The sequence below is a fragment of the Ranitomeya imitator genome, chromosome 1, assembly GCF_032444005.1.
Source record: "Ranitomeya imitator isolate aRanImi1 chromosome 1, aRanImi1.pri, whole genome shotgun sequence".
In the NCBI taxonomy this organism is placed as follows: domain Eukaryota; kingdom Metazoa; phylum Chordata; class Amphibia; order Anura; family Dendrobatidae; genus Ranitomeya; species Ranitomeya imitator.
Genome location: NC_091282.1, coordinates 626,561,487 through 626,577,131, shown reverse-complemented (window position 1 = coordinate 626,577,131; position 15,645 = coordinate 626,561,487). Strand labels below are relative to the sequence as shown.

Sequence of the window (15,645 nt, the reverse complement as noted above, 5' to 3'; positions counted from 1 at the left end):
GAATCTACAGGTAAAAAAAACGGATGTGAAAACCGCACAAAAACCAAGGTAAATCCACAGGTAATCCGCAGGTAAAAAGCTAGGCGTTTTAAATGCATATTTTTCAGAATCTGCGTGGAAAAATCCACACACGAACAATGGCAAAGTTCTGAGACAGTTTTCTCAGACTCTCCCATTGTGACGGCACAGAGGCAAAGGGTGCTGTCACAAGAAGTGCAATGTTTGGGAAGATGGTGAGGGAGTACTGTTGTGAATTCTGTTGTCGGGCTCCCTCCTGTGGTCATGAATGGTACTTCGGCTGGTTCTGTCCATGGACTTCCTCTGGTGGGTGTTTCTGAGTTTCACAGGTGACGAGGTTAATTCGTTAGCTGCTGCTCTATTTAACTCCACTTAGATCTTTGCTCCATGCCACCTGTCAATGTTCCAGTATTGGTCTGTTCACTCCTGGATCGTTCTTGTGACCTGTCTTCCCATAAGAAGCTAAGTTCCAGCTTGTATTTCTTTGTTTTTCTATTTTTCTGTCCAGCTTGCTATTTAATTTGTTTTCTTGCTTGCTGGAAGCTCTGGGACGCAGAGGGAGCGCCTCCGCACCGTGAGTTGGTGCGGAGGGTCTTTTTGCGCCCTCTGCGTGGTCTTTTTGTAGGTTTTTGTGCTGACCGCAAAGTAACCTTTCCTATCCTCGGTCTGATCAGTAAGTCGGGCCTCACTTTGCTAAATCTATTTCATCTCTGTGTTTGTATTTTAATCTTTACTCACAGTCATTATATGTGGGGGCTGCCTTTTCCTTTGGGGAATTTCTCTGAGGCAAGGTAGGCTTTTTTTTCTATCTTCAGGGCTAGCAAGTTTCTTAGGCTGTGCCGAGTTGCATAGGGAGCGTTAGGCGCAATCCACGGCTATTTCTAGTGTGGTTTGATAGGATTAGGGATTGCGGTCAGCAGAGTTTGCACGTCTCAGAGCTCGTCCTTTGTTAGTAACTATCAGTAACTATCAGGTCATTCCGTGTGCTCTTAACCACCAGGTCCATTATTGTCCTGATCACCAGGTCATAACAGAGTACCTTGCAGATCGTACAAGCATCCTCCATGATTCCTCTGTGCCTTTTAATTATTGGGTCTCCAAGCTGGACACGTGGCATGAACTGGCTCTCTACGCCTTGGAGGTCCTGGCCTGCCCTGCTGCTAGCGTTCTGTCAGAGCGGGTTTTTAGTGCTGCTGGTGAAATTATAACAGATAAACGCATCCGCCTGTCAACTGAAAATGCTGACAGGCTGACTCTTATAAGAATGAACAAGGACTGGATTGGGAAAGACTTCTGTACACCACCAAGTAAAAACAGCAAAACATAACCTCAAATACATTCTCTCTTTTGGGGAGGTGTATTCTCATGCACCTCTTCACAACCACACATAGGTATACACTTTCAGATTTGGTCTGTTTGCTGTTATCCTCCTCCTTATCCTCATCTTCATCATTCAGAACCACTAGATGACCAGGGTGAACGTGCTCTGTACTGTTATAGGCCCGTGCATTTTGGGTAAGGGGCCTGTAATGGCACTATTTTAATTTGTAAATAAAGTTCCCCACATTGGGGAATTGGGCATGACATTACATTGGTCCTCCTTCTTCATTCTGTCTCCTGCAATGAGTCCTTTAACTGCCACTAGATCACCAGGGTTAACTTGCTCTATACGGTGCATTTTGGGCAAAGGGGCTGTGATGGCACTCTTTTATTTTGTAGAAATTAGGAACCCACATTGGGGAATTGAGCATGACATTACATTGGGCCGACTTCTTAATTCTGTCTCCTGCAATGTGTCCTTTAACTGCCACTAGATCACCAGGGAGAACATGGCCAGCTACTGTTGTTAAATGTTAGGCTACGTTCACACTAGCGTTATGCTAGTTTGCGTCGGGTTTGCGTCGGGCGACGCAGCGGCGACGCATGCGTCATGCGCCCCTATATTTAACATGGGGACGCATGCGTTTTTGTTTGTTGCGTTGTGCGACGCATGCGTCTTTTTTGCCGCAAGCGTCGGACCAAGAAAACGCAACAAGTTGCATTTTTCTTGCGTCCAAATTTCGTCAAAAAACGACGCATGCGTCGCAAAACGCAGCGTTTTTGCGTGCGTTTTGGTGCGTTTTTGCGTGCGTTGTGCGTTGCGTCACCGACGCAGCGGCGCACAACGCTAATGTGAACGTAACCTTCCCAGTGAACGCATTTGTAGTGGTTGAAAGCAATGTTAAAGTTGAAAAACACTTCAAAAACGCTGCGTCTGAACTAAGCCTAAGTGGGAGAGGAAATTTTCATTCTGGGGTTAATAATTTGGCCTTACAGGCAAGTCATTAACCTGCAAAGGATGTACCTTAACATATTTCCCAGCAAAATCTGTTTTGGTTTAGTTTTTGTGTGTTTTTGGTGGCACCGGGAAAAATGGCATGAATCTCGAAAAAAATTGTTTAAAGCTGTGAACTAGGAGTCAGGAATGCTTCCAGGGGCGATCCCCATGATGTTCCTGTGTCATTTGAGTAGTGTTTTTTATCATTTTCAGACGTTTTTAGACCTTAAAAGGACCACCAGGGCGATTGCGGTAAAAATACTCGGGTCTCCCATAGACTTACATTGGGATCGTTGTTCTGGCCGAGTACCAGAGTATTCCAATCTGCTCAACCCGAGCAACAAGCACCCGAGCATAGGGTTGAGCGACTTTTCATTTTTTGAGATCGAGTAGGATTTCATGAAACCCGACTTTCTCAAAAGTCGGGTCGAGTGAAATCGGCCGATCTTATTGAAAAGTCGGGGTCGGAGAATGGCCAAAACACAAAACCCAATGCAAAGTCAATGGGAAATTTTCTTTTTATATATTTGCTTCAGCGCGATATATCAGAAAAGTCGGTAATTCAAGTGCCGGCTTTTCATTTCTCCTGCCTAAACCCGACATGATATGAGACATGGTTTACATACAGTAAACCATGTCATATCCCCCTTTTTTTTGCATATTACACACTACTAATGTTAGTAGTAGTGCAAAATTTCGGCGCTCTAGCTATTAAATTTAAAGGGACTCTGTCACCTGAATTTTCAGCCATAGAGGTGGGGTTTTCAGGTGTTTGATTCACCCTTTCCTTACCCGCTGGCTGCATGCTGGCTGCAATATTGGAATCTTGTCTTGCGCAGGCGTGTACTATGGAGGACAGAGAATGAACTTCAATCCAATATTGCAGCCAGTATGCAGCCAGCGGGTAAGGAAAGGGTGAATCAAACACCCAAAAACTCCGCCTCTATGGCTGAAAATTGTTCCCTCCGAATTCAGGTAACAGAGTCCCTTTAAGGGTTAAATCGCGGAAAAAATTGGCTTATTGTCACCTTACAATAGCAAGGTGGCATTAACCCTTCATTACCCCATATCCCACCGCTACACGGGAATGGGAAGAGAGTGGCCAAGTGCCAGAATAGGCGCATCTTACAGATGTGCCTTTTCTGGGGTAGCTGGGGCAGATGTTTTTAGCCAGGGGGGCCAATAACCATGGACCCCCCCCCCGGCTATTAATATCTGCCCTCAGTCACTGGCTTTACTACTCTGGCGGAGAAAATTGAGCGGGAGCCCATGTCAATTTTTTCCGCGATTTAACCCTTAAATTTAATAGCTAGAGCGCCGAAATTTTGCACATACACACTACTAACATTAGTGGTGTGTAATATACAAAAAAAAGGGGGATATGAGATGGTTTACTATATGTAAACCATGTCTCATATCATGTCGGGTTTAGGCAGGAGAAATGAAAAGCCGGCAATTGAATTACCGGCTTTTCAACATTATCGCGCTGAAGTAAATGTAAATATATATATATATATATATATATATATATATATATAATTGCCTAAGGGTTTTTCCGTCTCTCTGTCTTTCTGTCTGTCTGTCTGTCCTGGAAAACCCGCCTCTCTGATTGGTCGAGACTGGCACAGCATTGACGTAGAAATCCCGCGTCTCTGATCCCGCGTCTAATCAGTAACCGGCACAGCGACGATGATGTCATAAAGGACGTAGATATCCCGCGTCTCTGATTGGTCGAGGCCGCCAGGCCTCGACCAATCAGCAACAGGCACAGCGACGATGATGTCATGGTTGCCATGGCGACGATGATGTCATAAAGGTTGCCTCGACCAATCAGCGACGGGCACAGCGACGATGATGTCATAATGGTTGCCATGGCGACGATGATGTCATAAAGGTTGCCTCGACCAATCAGCGACGGGCACAGTCTGCCGCGAATTCTGGAATCATCATTGTCCATATACTACAGGACATGCATATTCTGGATTACCCGATGCGTTAGAATCGGGCCACAATCTAGTATATATATATATATATATATATATATATATATATGTCATAAAGACACATATATATATACTAGATTGTGGCCCGATTCTAACGCATCGGGTATTCTAGAATATGCATGTCCCCGTAGTATATGGACAATGATGATTCCAGAATTCGCGGCAGACTGTGCCCGTCGCTGATTGAGACGCGGGATATCTACGTCCTTTATGACATCATCGTCGCTGTGCCGGTCACTGATTGGTCGAGGTCTGGCGGCCTCGACCAATCAGAGAGGCGGGATTTCCAGGACAGAGAGACAGAAAGACAGACAGAAAGACAGAGAGATGGAAAAACCCTTAGGCAATTATATATATAGATATATAAAAAACAAAACCCGACTTTGGAGTACAGATCGCCGACCCGATCCCAGAGTGGGATCGGGTCGGGTTTCAGGAAACCCGACTTTGCTAAAAGTCGGTGACTTTTGAAAAGTGCCGATCTGTTTCGCTCAACCCTACCCGGGCATTTTAGTGCTCGCTCATCACTAGTTATTATCTTTACCAACGTCACATGCCACAGTACCCTCGCATAATATGGGGCTGATTCCCCATGGACATGATGCCTTTAATATGTTTCACATTTACCCCTTCTGCTCCCATTTACCTAAGGCTACTTTCACACATCACGTTTTTTCATTCCGGCTGATTACGACTCTTTTGTGAAAAACCGGAACCGGGCAAAAATAAAAACTATAACCGTTTTTCCCCATTGACTTGTATTAGCGCCGGATTGCGCCGCATGGCCCAGCGTTCCTCCGTTTTTTTCCGGATCCGGCAAAAATTTTGATTCCGGCATCTGGAAAAAATGTCTACTGTAACTTTTTTGTCTGCGGCGAAAAAGCCGGAAGGGCCAGATCAGTCTCTTCCGGCTTTTCGCTACAATGTATGTCTATGGACGCCGGAAAGCACCAGATCCGGAAAAAAGCGGATCCGGCGGCCTGATCCATTTTTTTTAAATCTGAGCATGCTCAGAACCTATAGGCCTGCCCCAGGACACATATATAAAACAATGCCATTGAGGCCTACACTCATTTCCAGCCATACTGCAAGACAGCCAACACCCTGCCACACCCTGCCTTCCAGCAGGAGCCTGCCTGCCAGCTAGAGCCTACCTGCCTTCTAGCAAGAGCCTGCCTGCCTTCCAGCAAAAGCCTAGCCTGCCTTCCAGCAACTGCCTGCCTCCCTGCCAGCAAGAGCCTAGCCTGCTTTCCAGCTAGAGCCTGCCTGCCTTCCAGCAAGAGTCTGCCTGCCTGCCAGCTAGAGCCTGCCTGCCTGCCAGCAAGAGCTTGCCTGCCAGCAAGATCCTAGCCTGCCTTCCAGCAAGCGCTTGCCTGCCTGCCAGCAAGAGCCTGCCTGCTGTTGTGAATTCTGTGGCAGAGTTCACTCCTGTGGTCACAAGTGGTACTTCGGCTGATTCTCTCTGGGAGCTTCCGTTTGTGGAGGAAAGTGGTACTGCAGCTTCTGAGTTTCCTCCCTCAGGTGATCTGGTGAGGTCGTTAGCTGCTTCTCTACTTAACTCCACCTGATGCTTTGATCCATGCTTCCTGTCAATGTTCCAGTGTTGGACTTGTGTTTCTCTGGATCATTCCTGTGGCCTGCTGCTCTGCATAGCTAAGTGCTTCTTTGCTATTTGTTGCTATTTTTTCTGTCCAGCTTGTCTATTTGTTTTGCTGGAAGCTCTGGGACGCAAAGGGTGTACCTCCGTGCCGTTAGTTCGGTACGGAGGGTCTTTTTGCCCCCTTTGCGTGGTTTTGTTAAGGGTTTTGTGTAGACCGCAAAGTTATCTTTCCTATCCTCGTTCTGTCTAGAATATCGGACCTCACTTTGCTGAATCTATTTCATCCCTACGTTTGTCTTTTCATCTTACTCACAGTCATTATATGTGGGGGGCTGCCTTTTCCTTTGGGGTATTTCTCTGAGGCAAGGTAGGCTTATTTTTCTATCTTCAGGCTAGTTAGTTTCTCAGGCTGTGCCAAGTTGCATAGGGAGTGTTAGGCGCAATCCACAGCTGCCTCTAGTTGTGTTTGGAGAGGATCAGGAATTGCGGTCTACAGAGTTTCCACGTCTCAGAGCTCGTTCTAATATTTTGGGTTATTGTCAGATCACTGTATGTGCTCTGATCGCTATGTACATTGTGTTACTGAATTGCCTATCATAACAGTACAGGAAGCCCAAAGTACTAATGATTCTCAATAGAGGGAAAAAAGAAGTTCTGAGACCATTTATTTTCCTTTGCACTGTGATTTGTCTTTTTTTTTCCCCTAGACATTTGGGTGGTTCAGGACACAGGTGTTACAATGGATATTAAAGGTCTGTCTTCATGTGTAGATCAGCTCACGGCAAGAGTTCAAGATATTCAAAATTTTGTGGTTCAGAATTCTTTGTTAGAACCGAGAATTCCTATTCCAGATTTGTTTTTTGGAGATAGAACTAAATTTCTGAGTTTCAAGAATAATTGTAAACTGTTTCTGGCTTTGAAACCTCGCTCCTCTGGTGACCCAGCGCAACAGGTTAGGATCGTCATTTCTTTTTTGCGTGGCGACCCTCAGGACTGGGCATTTTCTCTTGCGTCAGGAGATCCTGCATTGAGTGATATCGATGCGTTTTTCCTGGCGCTTGGATTGCTGTACGATGAGTCTAATTCAGTAGATCAGGCAGAAAAAAATTTGCTGGCTCTTTGTCAGGCTCAGGATGAGATAGAGCTATATTGCCAGAAATTTAGAAAATGGTCCGTGCTCACTCAATGGAATGAATCTGCGCTTGCAGCCATTTTCAGAAAGGGTCTCTCTGAAGCCATTAAGGATGTCATGGTGGGATTTCCTATGCCCGCTGGTTTGAATGAGTCTATGTCTTTGGCCATTCAGATCGGTCGACGCTTGCGTGAGCGTAAATCTGTGTACCATTTGGCGGTATTACCTGAGATTAAACCTGAGCCTATGCAGTGCGATAGGACTATGACCAGAGTTGAACGGCAAGAACACAGACGTCTGAATGGGCTGTGTTTCTACTGTGGTGATTCCACTCATGCTATCTCTGATTGTCCTAAGCGCACTAAGCGGTTCGCTAGGTCTGCCGCCATTGGTACTGAACAGTCAAAATTTCTTCTGTCCGTTACCTTGATATGCTCCTTGTCGTCGTATTCTGTCATGGCGTTTGTGGATTCAGGCGCTGCCCTGAATTTGATGGACTTGGATTATGCTAAACGTTGTGGGTTTTTATTGGAGCCCTTGCAGTGTCCTATTCCATTGAGAGGAATTGATGCTACACCTTTGGCCAGGAATAAGCCTCAATACTGGACCCAGCTGACCATGTGAATGGCTCCTGCACATCAGGAGGTTATTCGCTTTCTGGTGTTGCATAATCTGCATGATGTGGTCGTGTTGGGGTTGCCATGGCTACAAGCCCATAATCCAGTATTGGATTGGAATTCCATGTTGGTGTCCAGCTGGGGTTGTCAGGGGGTACATGGTGATGTTCCATTTCTGTCAATTTCGTCATCCACCCTTTCTGAGGTTCCAGAGTTCTTGTCTGATTACCGGGATGTATTTGATGAGCCCAAGTCCGATGCCCTGCCTCCGCATAGGGATTGTGATTGTGCTATCAATTTGATTCCTGGTAGTAAATTCCCAAAAGGTCGACTGTTTAATTTATCCGTGCCTGAGCACACCGCTATGCGCAGTTATGTGAAGGAATCCCTGGAGAAGGGGCATATTCGCCCGTCATCGTCGCCATTAGGAGCAGGGTTCTTTTTTGTAGCCAAGAAGGATGGTTCGCTGAGACCGTGTATAGATTACCGCCTTCTTAATAAGATCACTGTTAAATTTCAGTACCCCTTGCCATTGTTATCTGATTTGTTTGCTCGGATTAAGGGGGCTAGTTGGTTCACTAAGATAGATCTTCGTGGTGCGTATAATCTGGTGAGAATCAGGCAAGGCGATGAATGGAAAACTGCATTTAATACGCCCGAGGGTCATTTTGAGTATCTAGTGATGCCGTTCGGACTTGCCAATGCTCCATCAGTGTTTCAATCCTTTATGCATGACATCTTCCGTGAGTACCTGGATAAATTCCTGATTGTGTACTTGGATGACATTTTGATCTTCTCGGATGATTGGGAGTCTCATGTGAAGCAGGTCAGAACGGTTTTTCAGGTCCTGCGTGCTAATTCTTTGTTTGTGAAGGGATCAAAGTGTCTCTTTGGTGTGCAGAAGGTTTCATTTTTGGGGTTCATCTTTTCCCCTTCTACTATCGAGATGGATCCGGTTAAGGTCCAAGCCATCCATGATTGGACTCAGCCAACATCTCTGAAAAGTCTGCAAAAGTTCCTGGGCTTTGCTAATTTTTATCGTCGCTTCATCTGCAATTTTTCTAGTGTTGCCAAACCATTGACCGATTTGACCAAGAAGGGTGCTGATTTGGTCAATTGGTCTTCTGCTGCTGTGGAAGCTTTTCAAGAGTTGAAGCGTCGTTTTTCTTCTGCCCCTGTGTTGTGTCAACCAGATGTTTCTCTTCCGTTCCAGGTCGAGGTTGATGCTTCTGAGATTGGAGCAGGGGCTGTTTTGTCGCAGAGAGGTTCTGGTTGCTCAGTGATGAAACCATGCGCTTTCTTTTCCAGGAAGTTTTCGCCTGCTGAGCGAAATTATGATGTGGGCAACCGAGAGTTGCTGGCCATGAAGTGGGCATTCGAGGAGTGGCGTCATTGGCTTGAAGGAGCTAAGCATCGCGTGGTGGTATTGACTGATCATAAGAACTTGACTTATCTCGAGTCTGCCAAGCGCTTGAATCCTAGACAAGCTTGTTGGTCATTGTTTTTTGCCCGTTTTGACTTTGTGATTTCGCACCTTCCGGGCTCTAAAAATGTGAAGGCGGATGCTCTGTCTAGGAGTTTTGTGCCTGACTCTCCGGGTTTATCTGAGCCGGCGGGTATCCTCAAGGAAGGAGTAATTGTGTCTGCCATCTCCCCTGATTTGCGGCGGGTGCTGCAAAAATTTCAGGCTAATAAACCTGATCGTTGCCCAGCGGAGAAACTGTTTGTCCCTGATAGGTGGACGAATAGAGTTATCTCTGAACTTCATTGTTTGGTGTTGGCTGGTCATCCTGGATTCTTTGGTACCAGAGAGTTAGTGGCTAGATCCTTTTGGTGGCCCTCTCTGTCGCGGGATGTGCGTACTTTTGTGCAGTCCTGTGGGATTTCTGCTCGGGCTAAGCCCTGCTGTTCTCGTGCCAGTGGGTTGCTTTTGCCCTTGCCGGTCCCAAAGAGGCCTTGGACACATATCTCTATGGATTTTATTTCTGACCTTCCCGTTTCTCAAAAGATGTCAGTCATTTGGGTGGTCTGTGACCGCTTTTCTAAGATGGTCCATCTGGTACCCTTGTCTAAATTGCCTTCCTCCTCTGATTTGGTGCCTTTGTTCTTCCAGCATGTGGTTCGTTTGCATGGCATTCCAGAGAATATTGTTTCTGACAGAGGTTCTCAGTTTGTTTCGAGGTTTTGGCGAGCCTTTTGTGGTAGGATGGGCATTGACTTGTCTTTTTCCTCGGCTTTCCATCCTCAGACGAATGGCCAGACCGAACGAACCAATCAGACCTTGGAAACATATCTGAGATGCTTTGTTTCTGCTGATCAGGATGACTGGGTGTCCTTTTTGCCTTTGGCTGAGTTCGCCCTTAATAATCGGGCCAGCTGGGCTACCTTGGTTTCGCCGTTTTTCTGCAATTCTGGGTTCCATCCTCGTTTCTCTTCAGGACAGGTTGAGTCTTCGGACTGTCCTGGTGTGGATACTGTGGTGGACAGGTTGCAGCAGATTTGGACTCAGGTAGTGGACAATTTGACCTTGTCCCAGGAGAAGGCTCAACTTTTCGCTAATCGCAGACGCCGTGTGGGTCCCCGACTTCGTGTTGGGGATCTGGTTTGGTTATCTTCTCGTCATATTCCTATGAAGGTTTCCTCTCCTAAGTTTAAACCTCGTTTTATTGGTCCGTATAGGATTTCTGAGGTTCTTAATCCTGTGTCTTTTCGTCTGACCCTTCCAGATTCTTTTTCCATACATAAGGTATTCCATAGGTCATTGTTGCAGAGATACGTGGCACCTATGGTCCCATCTGTTGAGCCTCCTGCCCCGGTTTTGGTGGAGGGGGAATTGGAGTATATTGTGGAGAAGATTTTGGATTCTCGTGTTTCAAGACGGAACTCCAGTATCTGGTTAAATGGAAGGGTTATGCTCAGGAAGATAATTCCTGGGTTTTTGCCTCTGATGTCCATGCTCCCGATCTTGTTCGTGCCTTTCATGTGGCTCATCCTGGTCGGCCTGGGGGCTCTGGTGAGGGTTCGGTGACCCCTCCTCAAGGGAGGGGTACTGTTGTGAATTCTGTGGCAGAGTTCACTCCTGTGGTCACAAGTGGTACTTCGGCTGATTCTCTCTGGGAGCTTCCGTTTGTGGAGGAAAGTGGTACTGCAGCTTCTGAGTTTCCTCCCTCAGGTGATCTGGTGAGGTCGTTAGCTGCTTCTCTACTTAACTCCACCTGATGCTTTGATCCATGCTTCCTGTCAATGTTCCAGTGTTGGACTTGTGTTTCTCTGGATCATTCCTGTGGCCTGCTGCTCTGCATAGCTAAGTGCTTCTTTGCTATTTGTTGCTATTTTTTCTGTCCAGCTTGTCTATTTGTTTTGCTGAAAGCTCTGGGACGCAAAGGGTGTACCTCCGTGCCGTTAGTTCGGTACGGAGGGTCTTTTTGCCCCCTTTGCGTGGTTTTCTTTAGGGTTTTGTGTAGACCGCAAAGTTATCTTTCCTATCCTCGTTCTGTCTAGAATATCGGGCCTCACTTTGCTGAATCTATTTCATCCCTACGTTTGTCTTTTCATCTTACTCACAGTCATTATATGTGGGGGGCTGCCTTTTCCTTTGGGGTATTTCTCTGAGGCAAGGTAGGCTTATTTTTCTATCTTCAGGCTAGTTAGTTTCTCAGGCTGTGCCGAGTTGCATAGGGAGCGTTAGGCGCAATCCACAGCTGCCTCTAGTTGTGTTTGGAGAGGATCAGGAATTGCAGTCTACAGAGTTTCCACGACTCAGAGCTCGTTCTATTATTTTGGGTTATTGTCAGATCACTGTATGTGCTCTGATCGCTATGTACATTGTGTTACTGAATTGCTTATCATAACAGCCTGCCTTCCAGCAAGAGCCTGCCTGCCTTCCAGCAAGAGCCTGCCTGCTTACCTTCCAGGAAGAGCTTAGCCTGCCTTCCAGCAAGAGCCTAGCCTGCTTCCAGCATCTGTCTTCCTGCTAGCAAGAGCCTGACTTCCAGCTAGAGCCTGCCTGCCTGCTTGACAGCTAGAGCCTGCCTGCCTTCCGGCTAGAGCCTGCCTGCTTTCCAGCTAGTGCCCAGCCTGCTTTCCAGTAAGAGCCTGCCTGCCTGCCAGCTAGAGCTCGCCTGCCTGCCAGCAAGAGCCTGCCTGCCTTCCAGCAAGAACCTGCCTGCCTTCCAGCAAGAGCCTAGCCTGCCTTCCAGCAAGAGCCTGCCTGCCAGCAAGAGCCTGCCTGCCTTTCAGCAAGAGCCTGCCTGCTTTCCAGCAAAAGCCTAGCCTGCCTTCAAGCAAGAGCCTGCTTGCCTTCCAGCAAGAGCCTGCCTGCCTTCCAGCAAGAGCTTGCCTGCCTTCCAGCTAGAGCCTGCCTTCCAGCAAGAGCCTGCCTGCCAGCAAGTGCCTGCCTGCCTTCCAGCAAGAGCCTAGCCTGCCTTCCAGCAAGAGCCTAGCCTGCCTTCCAGCAACTGCCTGCAAGCCTGCCAGCAAGTGCCTGCCTTCCAGCTAGAGCCTGCCTGCCTGCCAGCAAGAGCCTGCCTTCCAGGAAGAACCTGCCTGCCTTCCAGCAAGAGTCTAGCCTGCCTTCTAGCAAGAGCCTGTCTGCCTGCCAGCTAGAGCCTGCCTGCCTGCCAGCTAGAGACTGCCTGCCTGCCAGCAAGAGCCTGCCTGCCTTCCAGCAAGAGCCTGCCTGCCTTCCAGCAAGAGCATAGCCTGCCTTCTAGCAAGAGCTTGCCTGCCTGCCAACTAGAGCCTCCCTGCCTGCCAGCTAGAGCCTGCCTGCCTTCCAGCAAGAGCCTAGCCTGCCTTCCAGCAACTGCCTGCCTGCCAGCAAGAGACTGCCTGCCTTTCAGCAAGAGCCTAGCCTGCCTTCCAGCAAGATCCTGCCTGCCTTCCAGCAAGAGCCTAGCCTGCCTTCCAGCAACTGCTTGCCTGCCAGCAAGAGCCTGTCTGCCTTCCAGCAAGAGCCTGCCTGCCTGCCAGCAAGAGCCTAGCCTGCAAGATCCTTACAGAAAGAACAATGAACACAACACACAGAAACAGATCATTGGACACATCACACAACATAAAGAGAATGATCATTATAGATATCAAAATGTACACAACACATAAAAAAGCTAACTACAAGCACATAATTTTTATGTTATTTATCTTTTAGAATTCGGATTCTGGTGCTCGATCCAGAGGTCCTCCGAATGGCTCCCAGGGTCGTCGGCGTTAGAGTTGTGGCGGCTGTCATCGTGTAAGCAGCCTTTTTTTTGTTTGCTTTTGGAATTTTCTTTATGTTGTTTTGAATCTAATTTTATTTTTTTTTGTCCTTTTTTATAACCGGCTTCACAGCGTGCTCCTGATTCAGACGGTGAGGAGGTCGGCCTCAATATTGACCTCCTCATCGATCTCAGGAGCAGATACAAATATGCCCAAGCCTTGTCGTTCCTCAGGTCAACGATGGTGACCCGAAGGTAAATATTACCCACCACATGTAATAACCAATGTTTTACATGTCTAACCCTCTTTTGCTGTTTCAGCAAGGGCCATGCAATATCAGTATATTAATTATATTTTTTTTCTCTTTGTTCCACAGCACTGTTGGGAGCACTCAGGAGCCTGCAGCTGAGTTGAATCCTTCTGGGGCGATCCCTCAGAAGTCCGCCACCGAGGGACACATGGACAGTCCCGGCCCCTCTGCACCTTCCCACTCTCTGCACCTTCCCAGCCTTCCCACCCATCTGATCCTTCGGTCCTATCCACCAGCGCTGGAGCATCGTGGCCAGTTCCATTGCATGAATCTGCTGGTGAGGATATGGATTTTTCTGTACCCCACCCCTCTGCTCCTGCCACCTCTAGTACACCTGTGGCTTCGGGGCGCCAGCGGCAGAAGGGTCAGGTACAGAGCTATGCACCTGAGTTGTTGCACCTGAACGCATCCTTCCAGAACTGCCTCAAAGCAAACGGCTGCAGGTTTCAATTTAATAAATAAAAGCATACTCAAGTTGCATACACTTCTGCTAACGATGCGCTCAGAGGCAAGTCAGTCACCGAACCATACTTTTTTTCCGGTCGGTACTCGAGCAAATGGAGAAGCTATCTACTGATCAGCAGATGCAAGTAATTGAAGTATGCCAGTCTACTCTAGCGCTCATTGCCTCCAAAGCCACCGCACTTGCCACCCCTCCTGCACCTGCCCCCCCTTCAGCCACTGTCCCTCACTACAGCCACTACCATCCTCCTGACCCATACCAGCAACCTGCCCGTGCCCCGTCCCACCAACCTCACCATTACCCACATCATGTCTGTACCCCGTCCCACCATCCAGACCACTACAGCCTCCTGCCCATGCCCCATCCCACCATCCAGACAACTACCAGCGTCCTGCCCGTGCCCCTTCCCACCATCCAGACCAGTATGAACATCCCTCCCCATACCAATTCCCAACAACATCTTCCGCACCTTCTCTCCCTGCCCACTACCACCAGCCTCCTTCACCCGTCATGTCACAACCTTCTCCACCCATCACCGCTTCTGCCTCCCAATCCTCCCAAACCATCAGCTACCCCTCCATCATACCAAATTCCTAACCCAACTCAGTTTCCTGTCCACCCATTCACTTGCTTTCTCCACCCCTTCACCACTACCTATTGATCCTTCCCCACCACCACATTCCTCTCTCCACACTCCCACTGTCAAAGAGTCCCTATCTGACAGCTCCTCCAGCACTATCTCCACCCCGACTTATTCAAACCTCTAAGTTTTTGCCGCAGCCAAATAAAGTTTATTTTTTGTTGCCAAAGAGAAGTTTATTTTTGTTTTGTTAAATAATAAGACGGTGTTTTTAAAGCAAATTTGTATTTTCTTTATAAGGTATAGTTAACACTTGGGTTAAACAAGGTTTATTGTTTAGAGGTAAAATACTTTGGGTAGAACCCAAACAGGTACACAACTTGGGTAAAAGAAGATAATATACTTTGGGTAGAACCAAAAAAGGTACACAACTTGAATACAATATGGTAAAATACAGTTACAAGATCAAAGGCAAATTGTTCAAACTCTCTCATCCTGCCAGTCTATTCTTCCTTCCGGTGACATAAAGTATTCTGCGAATTGATCCCTAATTTGGGAAACTATCACACAACTTCTATACCTAATCTTGTTATAATCAGTCAAGGTGGTTTCTTCAGAGCGGTCCTCAATGGAAATCTGTTCCTTGGATATCACATAATTGTGCAGGACAACACAAGCTTTCACCACCTCGTCAACAGTGTCTGTCTTCAAGTTTATAGATGTCAATAGAACTCTCTCAAAATCCCAATAGCGCACTCCACCATTTTCCGTGCATGTGTGAGGCGGTAATTAAAAATTCTTTTAGTTTGGATTAATCCAGGGCTGGAGTAGAGTTTCAGCAGATGTTCTGACAGCTGGAAGGCTTCATCCCCAGCACAACAAAAGGTATTGATGGCCCAGAGGTTTGAGGCAGTGGTCTTGGGGGGGGGGGAATTGAAAGGTGTTTCCATACAAATGACTCCCCATTGCAGACAGTTTGAAAACTTGGGAATGATTTGAGCGGCCATACGCCCCAATATCCACCGCTAAAAATTTGTACTCTGCATCGGCGATGGCCATCAGCACAATGGAAAAGTACTTTTTATAGTTAAAATATTCTGATCCCGAACCAGCCGGTTTAACGCTACGGATATGTTTCCCATCCACCGCGCCCAAGCAATTGGGAAACTGACACACTTGCTGGAATTTCTCAGCTACTTCCAACCAAATCTCCATTGTGGGATGTGGTATAAATTCATCGTGCAAAGAGTCCCACAGTGCACGGCAAGTGTGCTTTACAATTCTGGAGATTGTGGAAATTCCCAGTCTGAATGGGAAATTTAGTGACGAAAGGGATTCTCCAGCAGCAAGGAAAGGCCGGCGTCACACTGGTGTATTGCATCCGATGCGAGATCATCGGATGCGATATG

General features: G+C 47.4%; 1 protein-coding gene across 6 annotated transcripts in view; it reads left to right on the top strand.

Annotated features, from left to right (window-relative positions):
* The window catches only part of LOC138637873 (cholinesterase-like), a 269,681-nt gene that overhangs the window by 63,721 nt on the left and 190,315 nt on the right, over window positions 1-15,645 (top strand). For 2 of the 6 annotated variants that reach the window (XM_069726816.1, XM_069726807.1), the window contains exon 2: window positions 12,834-12,917. The exons of the other annotated variants lie outside the window; for them this stretch is intronic. The gene's annotated coding sequence lies outside the window, so the exon portion shown is untranslated. The remainder of the gene's footprint in view (window positions 1-12,833; window positions 12,918-15,645) is intronic. 6 annotated transcript variants of the gene reach the window in all.